The 15,752-nt window shown below is 36.3% G+C and overlaps 1 non-coding gene across 1 annotated transcript; it reads left to right on the top strand.

Annotated features, from left to right (window-relative positions):
- The first annotated feature begins 15,248 nt into the window (after positions 1-15,248).
- On the top strand, positions 15,249-15,351 carry LOC112611811. The gene has a single exon (XR_003116772.1). It is a non-coding gene; the product is annotated as a U6 spliceosomal RNA (small nuclear RNA).
- The last annotated feature ends 401 nt before the right edge of the window (positions 15,352-15,752 follow it).

Genomic DNA, 15,752 nt, shown 5'->3' with positions numbered 1-15,752 from the left:
TTTAAGAATTAGTCTCTGGTTCTCTTGGTACTCAGTGTAAAATCTCAATCCCCACTCCAAAAGTACTGAATCTGAATCTTCAGTTTCAAAAAGATCCCAAGATTTATGTCTAAAGTAATGTTTGAGAAGCAAGTTCTAAAATACAAATACCTGAGTCCCACCAGTAGAGATTCTGATTTAACTGAGTCTGATTATTGAGATTTTAAAAAATGTTTAAAGAATGACTGCTCTAAACTACTTTGTAGAATCTCAGGTTCATTGAGTTGAGGAAATTAACTTTCAGAATTTGATTTTAACCTATCTATGACCCAGCAGTGTAGAAAATGAGGGCCAATCATTTCATCACTGTCCATTTCTAGGTTGAGTGGATCATCACCTGGGTTAAGTTGATGAAAGTATTCCCAAACTATCACCTCCAAAAAATCTGTCATGTTACTGGAAAACCTGGTAATAGCATTTCATCTCTTGTCTTTCTAGACTTTCTCTTCCCAAACGCAAATATTTATTTAAAGGTAAATTTCCGGATCACTGTGATATAAATAAGAATGCCTGATCACTTTCTTCTGATTCACTGGAGTGGTTATTCTAAACCTGTGGCTTATGGTGCTGGTTAAAATAGTATTTGAGTAAATCTCTGGTTTAGAGAGGAGGGGAAAATGGCAGCCATTCAGAGTCAGTGAATGGGATCTAAAATGTCAGAAGAATAAAGCTCTTTGACAACTTTTCTTTGAGGTATTAGCTGGCTAGAGCTTCAAAGTCTTGGGAGCATTTGCAGTTTTAAGGGATGCCAGAAGTGGGAATTGGGAAAAGAGGGATGACATGAGAATATCTGGGTTTTAGGATTAAGAAAATAAAAATAAATGAGAAAACTGGCAGGATGTTGTGATGGAGTCTGGACCATGGGAGGGGTTTCATTAAATTAATAAATAAAAGGGGTAGTAATGTTCCAAAGTAATACTGGGAAGAAACAGAAGGAGAAGAGAATGCTGAAAAATCAACAGCAAAACAATCAACTTAAAAAAGCTTGAACAGATGACCAAAATAATAATAATAATAAAAGTAAAATCAAAGTTGGCTCAAAAAACACATGTATGTTTATAGAAAATATTTAAGGAAAAACAAATAACTGTTGTTTTTATCTGTCATCCTCCATATTTATTCAATCACCATGTTCCATTGAATTTACTCCCTAAATACTTTCAAATTCTCCCACTGGAATATTCCATTTCCCCTGATACCATCTAGGTTTTCTCTTGCAGGCTGGCCTCATTACTCATGATCTACATAGCAGCAAAAATGGCATGGCTGAAGTTCACAATCATTCAAAAGCCATTAATAAGAGAAAGTCTGAGTTCAAGCCTTAAAGACTTGAGTGCTATTTCTCCTGACTTGTGTGCACTAACACAGACTTCTGTGTTTGTGTTTCAACTGGGATGGCTCCCTGTCCATTCTTACATCATTCTACTTTCTACCATGAAATAGAGGTTGTTCCGTCTGTCTACATCTTAACTATAAGTCCTCTTCCATGTCATACATCTTGTTGCCTATTGTATTTCTCTTTCACCTCTTCTAAGACTGAATGATATTGTATACTGTTTACGAACTCAGGCTTTGGAGTCAATCTGCAGGAGCTTAATGACATGCTTTAATACCCACAGACTCTCAATTGGGCAAATTGAACTATCTAATCCTTAGTTTCCTTATGTCAAAATTAATAGGCACAGGTATCAGCAGCACCAAACGTATTGGCTTATGTTATTTGTTAATTGGGTCATTGTGAAGATTAACTGAAATGAATTATTAATAGGTCAATAGGCTGGGCACAGTGGCTCACATCTATAATCTCAGTACTTGGGGAAGCCAAAGTGGGCGGATCACAGGGTCAAGAGATCTAGATCATCCTGGCCAAAATGGTAAAATCCCGTATTTGCTAAAAATACCAAAATTAGCTGGGCATGGTGGCGCATGCCTGTAGTCTCAGCTACTTGGGAGGCTGAGGCAGGAGAATTGCTTGAACCAGGGAGGCTGAGGTTGCAGTGAGCTGAGATCACACCACTGCACTCTAGCCTGGTGACAGAGTGAGACTTCATCTCAAAAAAGAAAAAAAAAAAAAAAAAAACACAAAACAACAAAAAAGAGCAGGTCAATAGTATAGTGTCTAGGACATAATGAGCCCCTAACAAATGTTTGCTATATATGCGATAGGCAACAATCACTGCTTTGAGAAAATTTTGGTAGACCCCCCAGATTTGGTCAGCTTTATTTGTTATTTATTCCTATGGTACTGTGTTTATCTGCTTTATATCTGCCAAAACAAATCTAAATAAGTAATATCTCATGTGATTAATTATTTACTGTTTGTCTCTATTGGTAACATATAAACTACAAGAGGGCAGAAACCTTGTCTATCCTGGTACTTACCTTAGTTCTTTCACAATATTTTACACATAGCATAGACTCATCAGTGAAATAAATGAATGACCTGTGACCATGTGAAGGGCTTTTCCAAATTTTCTTTTGATATTCAGTAAAATCCTATGAAATGAGTATTAATATGGAAAAAGAAACTGACAACTTGAAAAATTAAATGATTTTTCAAAATAGATAATCAAGAATATAAACCAAAGATTTCTGATTTTATATCAACTAAAGTTTGCATATAATAGTCAATACATTTGTTCAAATCAAAAATGCTAAGTTAAAAGTAAAGCAATTTGAAATAAGGCCAATCCTGATTTTCCGATTTTTATTGTCATATACTTATGACTTATTCATTCCAAAATACTTATTGGACACCATTTTATATTAGGAGAATTATGCTAGCTTGATATTAGTATTCGAGTAATGAAAAGGATTGAGGCAGTTTCTATGTTCATGGACTTATAGTCTAATGGAGGAGACAGAAAAAAAGTAAAGAAGTAGGTAAATAAATTGTGCAGGTGCTGTTTCATGTATACTGGACTCAATAATTAAGACTAGTCCATACACAATGGATAGCTAGGAAAATTGCACAAAATGTAAGAAAGAAAATGATTGAGAGTATCATCAAGTTAATATGTCAGCAAACTATTAATACATGAGATTTCAGGGGAAGAAAGATAACCAGGAAAATAAATCTAATATTTATGGACACTTTTCCCTTAGGTGAAAGAGGAAAGCTAAGAAACTAAGAGGTTAGGATATGCTTTCAATACTTTCAGTGGCCTAGATGTGCAGGTGTCTCAGTCCAGGTCTCTCCAAAATGAGACGACAATGGTGAACCTGTAGGTTGTAAGTCTGGATCTGATTTATTTTATCATAGGAGTAAGGGTGCACTAGAATTAGACAGAACTTCATGGGAATTTTAGTTCAATGTTGAATAATCTCACTCTCTGAAATTAGGATTGAAGGGGTCCAGGAATGCTAGTACACTCAAGTACCTGGAAGATGCAAAGAAATACACTATTTTGAGTAAGAGTACAGCATTCTAGGCCTCAAATTATATCTTAAAACAAATTTTCAAATGAAATGTCAAGTACACAATCCAAAATAAACCGTGACTACTAAAAGACAGAAAACATGGTAGTTGGGGGAGAGATGCATACAGAAGAAATAACAAAAAGTGGGGGGGGGGGAAGGACTTTAAATATTGAAGTTATCAGATTCATACTTTAAAATAATTATGCATAATATGTGCAAGTAAATAAGAGACAAAAGTGAAAATATTGGCACAAAATTGGACACTCCAAAAAGTCTATTGAAAACTCTAAAAATAAAAAATGTAAAAATAATTTAGAATTTAGTGGCTGAGTTTATAGCAGACATGACATAGCTGACGCTTGAATTAATAAACTGAAAGAGAAGACCAAAGAAAATATGCGTTATGAAGACTATGAAAAAGAAATAGATTAAATATGCAGAAGATAGAAAAAGGGACATAATGAATAGTGTAAGATGGTCTGATATAAATGTCAACAAATTAATAAATAGCATCAATAAATATTAATAAATGAATTGATACCTTTGTAAATATCAATAAATGAGTAAAGAGCAAGCATATATTAATACAAAATTCAAGTACTATGATTGGAAAACTTGACCTAACTGGTATATAACCAACAACATCAAAATGCACAATGATCGAAAATACACAGAAAGATTTGAAATAATTTCACCTTACATTGTGCCATACATTAGTCTCAGCAAATGTCAAAGAGCTAAAATAATATTGAGTATGTACTCTAACCACAATGCAATTCAGCTGGCAATATGTAGCAAAAATTAATCAGAATATACTGTTTAAAAACATTAAAAAATGAGCTTCAAAAATAAATCATTGATCAAAAAATAAATAGGAGGAAAAATAATTTTTGAGTTAATTATATTAAAACATTAATAAATTCATATTTAGAGAAAAATGTGTAGAATTAAACAATGTATTTTTTAAAAGAACAATTGAACATAAAGAAATTAGAAATAGAACAAAAAAGAATCCTAATAGTGTGAAGAAGGAAATGATTAAAATAATGGCAAACATTAATAAAATAAAATACATACATACTAGATAAATTATCTTCAAAGTTTAAAACTGGAAAGACACTTTAAATTCATACCCTCATACAAGAATAACCATGACCAAAAAAATTAAAGTTAGAAATAATAAAGTGGTCCTCAGCATAAATGTTATAAACAGATAATAGATAATATGATGATAATATGGAAAACTTTATGCAAAATAATTTGAAATATTTGATGATTAAATTTGAAATAATCAAGTTTATAGAAAAATATAAATTTCAAATCAAATCCCAAAAGGAATAGAAAATCAAAATAGTTCTATAGGTACTACTGGTGAATTCTATTAAACATTTAGGAAAGAAAGAATGCTAATATGCCACAAATACTTTCAGAAAACTTTAAAAAAGAAACAAGTTCAAACTACTTTATGAAGTGTCCTTTATATATAAACATAAGCATAGTAGCAAAGAGAGAAATTTTAGCAAATATAGAAAAGATTAATAAAAATCTACAGAAAAATAAGTGTATATGTTTGTGTGTATAATAAGGTAGCATGACTAATTCAAAATTAGTCTGTACATTTGACTATTTCAAAATATTAATCAATGTAATTCACTGTATTAATATAAAAATTGATGAAAATCCTATTATCATCTTACAGTATCTCTTTCATTTTTATTTTTTTCAATCAGTAGCTCTCATTTTAATTATTATTAGGTGCTTCAATTTTTACATGTTGATCATCTCAAACATACTATTTTCTTTTTTTAACCTTTCTTTGTTTTTGAGACAGAGTCTCCCTCTGTCACCCAGGCTGGAGTGAAGTGCCATGATCTCAACTCACTGCAACCTTCGCTTCCCTGGCTCAAGCAATTCTCCTGCCTCAGCCTCCCATGTAGCTGAGAATAAAGGCGCCTGCCACCACACCACACCTGGCTAGTTTTTGTATTTTTAGTAGAGACAGGGTTTCACCATGTTGGTCAGGCTGGTCTCGAACTCCAGACTCCAAGTGATCCACCCACCTCTGCCTCCCAAAATGCTGGAATTACAGGTGTAAGCCACTGCGCCCAGTCTAACCTTTTTATTACTATTACTATTACTATTACTATTATTATTATTATTATAGTTTAAGTTCTAGGGTACATGTGCACAACGTGCAGGTTTGATACATAGGTATACATGTGCCTTATTGGTTTGCCGCACCCATCAACTCATCATTTACATGAGGTATTTCTCCTAATGCTATCCCTCCCCCAGCTCCCCACCCCCCGACAGGCCCCAGTGTGTGATGTTCCCTCCCCCATGTCCAAGTGATCTCATTGTTCAATTCCCATCTATGAGTGAGAAAATGCAGTGTTTGGTTTTCTGTTCTTGCGATAGTTTGCTGAGAATGATGGTTTCTAGCTTCATCCATGTCCCTGCAAAGGACATGAACTCATCCTTTTTTATGGCTGCATAGTATTCCATAGTGTATTTGTGCCACATTTTCTTAATCCAGCATATCATCGACGGACATTTGGGTTGGTTCCAAGTCTTTGCTATTGTGAATAGTGCCGCGATAAATATACGTGTGCATGTGTCTTTATAGTAGCATGATTTATGATCATTTGGGTATACACTCAGTAACAGGATTGCTGGCTCAAATGGTAATTCTAGTTCTAGATCCTTGAGGAATCACAACACTGTCTTCTACAATGGCTGAACCAATTTACGCTCCTGCCAACAGTGTAAAAGTTTTAAAATTTCTTCACATCCTCTCCAGCATCTGTTGTTTCCTGACTTTTTAATGATTGCCATTCTAACTGGCGTGAGATGGTATCTCATTGTGGTTTTGATTTGCATTTCTCTGATGACCAGTGATGATGAGCATTTTTTCATGTGTCTGTTGGCTGCATAGATGCCTTCTTTTGAGAAGTGTCTGTTCATATCTTTTGCCCACTTTTTGATAGGGTTGTTTGTTTTTTTCTCATATATTTGTTTGAGTTCTTTGTAGATTCTGGATATAAGGGCTTTGTCAGATGGGTAGGTTGCAAAAATTTTCTCCCATTCTGTAGGTTGCCTGTTCACTCTGATGGTAGTGTCTTTTGCCATGCAGAAGCTCTTTAGTTTAATTAGAACTCATTTGTCTATTTTGGTTTCTGTTGCCACTGCTTTTGGTGTTTTAGTCATGAAGTTCTTGCCCATGCCTATGTCCTGAATGATATTGCCTAGGTTTTCTTCCAGGGTTTTTATGGTTTTAGGTCTAACATGTAAGTCTTTAATCCATCTTGAATTAATTTTTGTATAAGGTGTAAGGAAGGGATCCAGATTCAGCTTTCTACATATGGCTAACCAGTTTTCCCAGCACCATTTACTAAATAGGGAATTCTTCCCCATTTCTTATTTTTGTCAGGTTTGTCAAAGATCAGATGATTGTAGATGTGTGGCATTATTTGTGAGGCCTCTGTTCTGTTCCATTGGTCTATATATCTGTTCGGTAACAGTACCCTGCTGTTTTGGTTGCTGTAGCCTTGTAGTATAGTTTGAAGTCAGGTAGTGTGATGCCACCAGCTTTGTTCTTTTTGATTAGGATTGTCTTGGAAATGCAGTTTTTGTTCCATATGAACTTTAATGTAGTTTTTTTTCCAATTCTGTGAAGAAAGTCATTGGTAGCTTGATGGGGATGGCATTGAATCTATAAATTACTTTGGGCAGTATGGCCATTTTCACAATATTGATTCTTCCTATCCATAAGCATGGAATATTATTCCATTTGTTTGTGTCCTCTTTTATTTCATTGAGCAGTGACTTGTAGTTGTCCTTGAAGAGGTCCTTCACATCCCTTATAAGTTGGATTCCTAGGTATTTTATTCTCTTTGTAGCAATTGTGAATGGGAGTTCACTCATGATTTGGCTCTCTGTTTGTCTGTTAATAGTGTATAGGAATGCTTGTGATTTTTGCACATTGATTTTGTATCTTGAGACTTTGCTGAAGTTGCTTTTCAGCTTAAGGAGATTTGGGGCTGAGACAATGGAGTTTTCTAAATATACAATCATGTCATCTGCAAACAGGGACAATTTGACTTCTTCATTTCCAGACTGAATACCCTTTATTTCTTCTCTTGCCTGATTGCCCTGGCTAGAACTTCCAACATTATGTTGAATAGGCGTTGTGAGATAGTGCATTTCTGTCTTGTGCTGGTTTCCAAAGGGAATGCTTCCACTTTTTGCTCATTCAGTATGATATTGGCTGTGGATTTGTCATAAATAGCTCTTATTATTTTGAGATACGTTCCATCAATACCTAGTTTTTTGAGAGTTTTTAGCATGAAGCGTGGTTGAATTTTGTCGAAGGGCTTTTCTGCATCTATTGAGATAATTATGTGGTTTTTGTTGTTGGTTCTGTTTATGAGATAGATTATGTTTATTGATTTGCATTTGTTGAACCAGTCTTGCATCCCAGGGATGAAGTCGACTTGATCGTGGTGGATAAGTTTTTTTTGATGTGCTGCTGGATTCGGTTTGCCATTATTTTATTGAGGATTTTTGCATCAATGTTCAGCAGGGATATTGGCCTAAAATTCTCTTTTTTTGTTGTGTCTCTGCCAGGCTTTGGTATCAGGAGATGCTGGCCTCATAAAATGAGTTAGAAAGGATTCCCTCTTTTTCTATTGATTGGAATAGTTTCAGAAAGAATGGTACCATCTCCTCTTTGTACCTCTAGTAGAATTTAGCTGTGAATTTGTCTGGTCTTGGATTTTTTTTTTTTTTTGGTTGGTAGGCTATTAATTATTGTCTCAATTTCAGAGCCTGTTATTGGTCTATTCAGAGATTCACCTTCTTCCTGGTTTAGTCTTGGGAGCCTATTTGTGTACAGGAATTTATGCATTTCTTCTAGATTTTCTAGCTTATTTGCATAGAGGTGTTTACAGTGTTCTCTGATGGTAGTTTGTATTTCTGTGGGATCAGTGGTGATATCCCCTTTTTCATTTTTTATTGCGTCAATTTGATTCTTCTCTCTTTTCTTCTTTGTTAGTCTTACTAGCGGTCTATCAATTTTGTTGATCTTTTCAAAAAACCAGCTCCTGGATTCATCGATTTTTTGAAGGGTTTTTTTGTGTCTCAATCTCTTTCAGTTCTGCTCTGATCTTAGTTATTTCTTGCCTTCTGCTAGCTTTTGAATTTGTTTGCTCTTGCTTCTCTAGTTCTTTTAATAGTGGTGTTAGGATGTCGATTTTAGATCTTTCCTGTTTTCACTTGTGGGCATTTAGTGCTATAAATTTCCCTCTACACACTGCTTTAAATGTGTCCCAGAGATTCTGGTACATTGAGTCTTTGCTCTCATTGGTTTCAAAGAACATCTTTATGTCTGCCTTCATTTCGTTATTTACCCAGTAGTCATTCAGGAGTAGTTGTTCAGTTTCCATGTACTTGTGCTGTTTTGAGTGAGTTGCTTAGTCTTGAATTCTAATTTGATTGCACTGTGGTCTGAGAGACAGTTTGTTGTGATTTCTGTTCTTTTACATTTGCTGAGGAGTGCTTTACTTCCAATTTTAGAACAAGTGTGATGTGGTGCTGAGAAGAATGTAGATTCTGTTGATTTGGGATGGAGAGTTCTATAGATGTCTATCAGATCTGCTTGTTGCAGAGCTGAGTTCAGGTCCTGGATATCTTTGTTAACCTTCTGTCTTGTTACTCTGTCTAATATTGACAGTGGGGTGTTAAAGTCTCCCATTATTATTGTGTGGGAGTCTAATTCTCTTTGTAGGACCGAAGGACTTGCTTTATGAATCTGGGTGCTACTTTATTGGGTGCATATATATTTAGGATACTTAGTTCTTCTTGTTGAATTGATCCCTTTACCATTATGTAATGGCCTTCTTTGTCTCTTTTGATCTTTGTTGGCTTAAACTGTTTTATCAGAGACTAGGATTGGAATCCCTGCTTTTTTGTTTGTTTGTTTGTTTGTTTGTTTTTGCTTTCCATGTGCTTTGCAGATTTTCCTCCATCCCTTTATTTTGAGCCTGTGTGTTTTTGCATGTGAAATGGGTTTCCTGAGTACAGCACACTGGTGGGTCTTGACTCTATCCAATTTGTCATTCTGTGTCTTTTAATTGGGGCACTTAGCCCATTTACATTTAAAGTTAATATTGTTATGTGTGAATTTGATCCCATCATTATGTTGTTCATTAGTTATTTTGCCCATTAATTGATGTAGTTTCTTCATATTATCGATGGTCTTTACAATCTGGCATGTTTTTGTAGTGGCTGTTAGTGGTCGTTTCTTTCCATGTTTATTGTTTCCTTCAGGAACTCTTGTAAGGCAGGCCTGGTAGTGACACAACCTCTCAGCATTTGCTTGTCTGTAAAGGATTTTATTTCTCCTTCACTTATGAAGCTTAGTTTCTTCATAAATTCAGGGTTGAAAATTCTTTTCTTTAAGAATGTTGAATACTGGCACCCACTCTCTTCTGGCTTGTAGGGTTTCTGCTGAAAGATTCACTGTTAGTCTGATGAGCTTCCCTTTGTGGGTAACGCGACGTTTCTCTCTGGCTGCCCTTAACATTTTTTCCTTCATTTCAACCTTGGTGAATATGACAGTTATGTGTCTTGGGGTTGCCCTTCTCGAGCAGAATCTTTGTGGTGTTCTCTGTATTTCCTGAATTTGAATGTTCACCTGCCTTGCTAGGTTGGGGAAGTTCTCCTGGATAATATCCTGAAGAGTGTTTTCTTATTTGGTTCCATTCTCTCCATCACTTTCAGGTACACCAATCAAACATAGATTTGGTCTTTTCATGTATTCCCATATTTCTTGGAGGCTTTGTTCATTTCTTTGTACTCTTTTTTCTCTAAACTTCCCTTATCACTTTATTTCATTAGTTTGATCTTCAATCACTGATACCTTTCTTCCACTTGATTGAATCGGCTACTGATGCTTGTGCATGCATCACGAAGTTCTCGTGCCGTAGTTTTCAGCTCCATCAGGTCATTTAAGGTCTTCTCTACACTGTTTATTCTAGTTAGCCATTTGTCTAATCTTTTTTCAAGGTTTTTAGCTTCCTTGTGATGGGTTCGAACATCCTCCTTTAGCTCGGAGAAGTTTGTTATTACTGACTTTCTGAAGCCTACTTCTGTCAATTTGTCAAAGTCACTCTCCGTCCAGCTTTGTTCCATTGCTGGCAAGGAGCTGCAAGCCTTTGGAGGAGAAGAGGTGCCCTGATTTTTAGAATTTTCAGCTTTTCTGTTCTCATTTCTCCACATCTTTGTGGTTTTATCTACCTTTGGTCTTTGATGGTGGTGACCTACAGATAGGGTTTCGGTGTAGGTGACCTTTTTGTTGACGTTGATGCTATCCCTTTCTGTTTGTTAGTTTTCCTTCTAACAGTCAGGTCCATCAGCTGCAAGTCTGTTGGAGTTTGCTGAAGTCCACTCCAGACCCTGTTTGCCTGGGTATCACCAGTGGAGGCTGCAGAACAGCAAATATTGCTGCCTAATCCTTCCTCTGGAAGCTTGTTCCAGAGGGGCAGATGCCTATATGAGGTGTCTGTCGCCCCCTACTGGGAGGTATCTCCCAGTGAGGTTACACGAGGGTGTCAGGGACCCACTTGAGAAGGCAGTCTGTCGGTTCTCAGAGCTCAAATGCCATGCTGGGAGAACCACTTCTCTCTTCAGAGCTGTCAGACAGGGATGTTTAAGTCTGCAGAAGTTTTCTGCTGCGTTTTGTTCAGCTATGCCCTGCCCACAGAGGTGGAGTCTAGAGGCAGTAGGCCTTGTTGAGCTGTGGTGGGCTCTGCCCAGTTCAAGCTTCCTGGACTCTTTGTTTGCCTACTCAAGCCTCAGCAATGGTGGACGCCACTCCTCCAGCCAGTATGCCACCTTGCAGCCTGGCAGATCAATCTCAGACTGCTGCGCTAGCAGTGAACAAGGCTCTGTGAGGGTGGGACCCGCCAAGCCAGGCAGAGGAGAGAATCACCTTGTCTGTCAGTTGCTAAGACCCTGGGGAAAGTGCAGTATTTTGGCGGGGGTGTTCCGTTTCTCCAGGTAGTCTGTCACAGCTTCCCTTGGCTAGGAAAGGGAAATCCCCAGACCCCTTGTGCTTCCTGGGTGAGGCGACGCCCCACCCTGCTTCAGCTCACCCTCTGTGGGCTGCACCCACTGTCCAATCAGTCCCAGTGAGATGAACCATTGTTCATCTGAGGTACCTCAGTTGGAAATGCAGAAATCACCCATCTTCTGCAGTGATCGCACTGAGAGCTGCAGACTGGAGCTGTTCCTATTCGGCCATCTTGGAACACCCCTAAAGTATTTTTAAAATAATTTCATCTCACAGTAATGATTTAAAAAATGCTACTAGCATCCTAAATTCAGAAGAAAATTACATTAATCTGATAAAATATAAGTAGAAAAAACATTTACAACAACCATCATGTATAATAATAAAATGTTGAATGACAAGAATTCCCAGTACAGATGCTTTCACTCAATATTGCTCTGGAAATCTTAGTACAAAAATAAAACATTAAATAACTTTGTCAGGAAGAGAAAACATAAATAAAAGCCAAGGAGTTTGAGACCTGCCTGGGCAATATAGGGAGACCTCATTTCAACAAAAAGAAAAAAAAGGTAGCCAGGCATAGTGATGCACACTTATAGTCCTAGCTACTCGAGGGACTAAGGTGGGAGGATTGCTTGAGTCCAAAAGATCAAGGCTGCAGTGAGCCAAGATCATGCCACAGCACTCCAGCCTGGGCAACATAGCGAGACTTTGTCTCAAAACAAAGTCATTATTTGCAGAAGATATAATCCACAAGAAAATCCACCAGAATCTACAGATAAGTTATCAGAACTGACACATTAGTATAGCAAGATTGGTAGTTACAAAGTCAATATTATTTTTTAAATTTGTATTTTTATATTCAAGCAACAAAAAATAAGAAGGTATGATCTTTTAAATGTCATTTATAATAAAAAAATCAAATGCTTAGAAATAAATTTAACAGAATACATGCAAGACTTCTAAACAGAAAACAATAAAAATAGTATTGACACAAAAACCTTAATAAATAGGAGACAAATCATAGTAATAGGATGAAAAATGTGAATTATATCTGAATCAATCTATGAATTTGATTCAGTATCAATCAAAATTGTGAAAATTTGCTTTTTCTTCTGAGATGTGTGTATGTGTGTGTATGTGTGTCTTATAACTTAATGAACTGATTCTAAAATGTATGTGATAATGGAAAGAGCCAACAAGATTTGAAGAAGCCTTTAAGAAGGAAAAATTGAGTGAATGCATGTTATATTAGATATCAATACTTATAAATCTACAGAAATTAGATCATCATAGAGTTAAGCTAAGAATAGACAAAAGGCCAAATGAATGGAGTCTAGAAACAGGCCCATGACAATATGGAGCTACAGTGACAGTCATGACACTAGAGAAGTGTAAAATGAACAGTCTTTTAATGAATATGATTGGATAATCAACTATTCCTATGAAAAAATAATAAAACTGACCCCTACTCATACATTCACAAATATCAAATATAGGTTTATTGTCAATCTAAATGAAAAAGAAAAAATGATGAAATTTCTAGAAGATAATATGGCAGAATACAGGGCACTAAAATAATCACAGAGGAAAAACTAATAAAATTAACTTTATCAGAATAAAGAATATTTATACATATGTTCATCAGAGAAGATTTAATGATGGACAAGAGAAGCCACAAAAAGGGAAAATATTAATAATGCTTTTAACCTACAATTCTGAAGGAATTATCCAAGTGTAGCAGCTACTCCTAGCTGAAAAGTAACCTTGGTGTATTTTAAGAATGTTAGTAACCTGAGCCATATGAAAGGGAGCATGATATATAACAAGACTCTAGCTTAGATAAATGAATGGTAAAGGCCTACATTAGAATTTCTAAGGGCACAGAACTAGAGATTTCCAGATAAAAGTAATATACGATGATGTCAGTGGGTGCAGACCTGCAACTGGAAGGGGTGGGAGATGTTGAGACAGTTAAAGTATCTCTGCCACCAGCTGAAAATTAGAGAAGCCCCTAAAATGCCCATTGCAGCAAGAACTTAAGTAACATGTGGTCAATCCCCAGAGCTTGTTTAGGGCAAGGAGTAAAGAAATAGTCTCACATACCAAAAAATATTTCTACAGAATGATTTTTCTAGATAGGCTGTACCAGGACCCAACTCGTCAGGAGTCAAATATGAACCAGGAGTCTGAATACCTCACAATTTATGTCACTTGTCATCACAGAATCAGAAAACTGCAATTCGCTTTGATGTTTTCCTTTATTATTTATTTTTCCATGGCATCTTAGCAAGTTTTATTTTAAATGCTTTTGCTTAAAAACAAAAAGAAAAGGAAAAAGAAATATTTTATCAAAATTGATAATTAATGTGAGGATTTGGGGGAGAAGAAGAAAACAAATCTGCCTACATTTTTTCAGAAGAGCTACAGTAGGTACAGCACCCTGGAGATGCAGCAAAGTCATGCCAGTTGGAGAAATGGGAGAGTGACAGAACCGAGGCTGTGAGTGGGATGAGTTCCCCACATCAAAGGCAGTCCTAGGAATAACTAAGATGGCTATTTATGTTTCTCTCTCTCCCTCTCTCTCTCTCTCTACATATATATATATAGAGAGACATATCTGTGCCCTTAGCAATTGTAATGTAGGCCTTTACCATTCATTTATCTAAGCTAGAATCTTGTTATATATCATGCTCCCTTTCATATGGCTCAGGTTACTAACATTCTTAAAATACACCAAGGTTACTTTTCAGCTAGGAGTAGCTGCTGCCCTTGGAAATCTCTCTCTCTCTCTCTCTCTCTCTCTCTCTCTGTATACACACACACACACACACACACACACACACACACACACACACATATATATATATATATATATGAGATTAGGAATCAGAATGTTAAAAATTTCCCAAGTGCTCCTTATCTCAGACCCAGAATTATTCTCAATCTCTTTCATGACTGTCATGATTGCCTGTTCATGGCCTTGTCTGGAGAAGTGTTCTGGGAAGCTGGAAAGTATGGCTATTGTGTATCTGAAAGGCATATTCAAGGCTTAATCTTTGGTAAGCGAGAGTGTTCAGATAAGACTGCAGCTGGGAAGAGGCACCACTGGAAGATAGATAAGGTAAGAGGTTCTCGAGGCAACTCTAAAAACCATCTTTTGTCCAGTTGGGTCCCTGGCCTTTATGTTTTATATAGGTCCCTGGCCTATGTATTTTTACAATATGATCATTAGGGTTAGGGAATAAGGTTGACCAAGATTTCCCAGACATTTGAGTATAGATGAGTGCATAGCAGTATGCAGAGGGTCTATGAAGATACCCTAGATATTTTGGAGTATAAGCAATTACTTTGTGTTAGCATCAATGGATTATATTAAGCTAAAAGGATGATTTAGCCACAAAATTGAACTAGTGAAAAAAATTAGGGGAACTATTCCATTTACAATTGCGTCAAAAATAAATAAACCAATAAGCTACTGGGAGTAAATGTGACCAAGGAAGTGAAAGAGCTTTATACCAGAAACAATAAACATTGAGGAAATAAATTAAAGATTACACAAATATATTAATAAATGGAAAGACATCCTGTTTTCATGGATTCAATTAATATTTAAATGTCCATACTGCCCAAAGGGATCCAGAGATTCAGTGCAATCCTTCTTAAAATTCTAATGTCATTCTTCATAGATATAGGGAAAAAAATCCTAAAATTTTGCTTGCTTGGGCACCACATCTACTAAAATTGGAACAATATAGAAAAGATTAGCATGGCTCCTGTGCAAGGATGATATGCAAATTCATAAAGCATTGCACACTTTTTATAGTAATACTATTCACAATAGCAAAGACATGGAATCTACCCAGGTTTCCATCAACAGTGGATTGGATTTTTTAAAATGTAGTAAATACACTCCATGGAATACTATGCAGCTAAAAAAAAGAACGCCATCATATCCTTTGCAGTAACATGAATACAGCTGCAGGCCATTATCTTAAGTGAATTAACACAGAAACAGCAAACCAAAAACTGCATGTTTTTACTTATGAGTGGGAGCCAGACATTGGGTACACACAGACAAAAAGGTGGGAGCAATAAACACTGAGGATTCTAACAGTGGAGAGAGAGAGAAGGGGGAAAGATTGGAAAACTACCCATCAGATACTATGTTCACTGCTTGGATGTTAGGATCATTAGAAGTCCAAACCTCAGCATCAGGCAA

This window comes from Theropithecus gelada, chromosome 18 (assembly GCF_003255815.1).
Source record: "Theropithecus gelada isolate Dixy chromosome 18, Tgel_1.0, whole genome shotgun sequence".
In the NCBI taxonomy this organism is placed as follows: Eukaryota; Metazoa; Chordata; class Mammalia; order Primates; family Cercopithecidae; genus Theropithecus; species Theropithecus gelada.
Note: the sequence above shows the minus strand (reverse complement) of the source record. Positions and strands in the feature narration are given on the sequence as shown.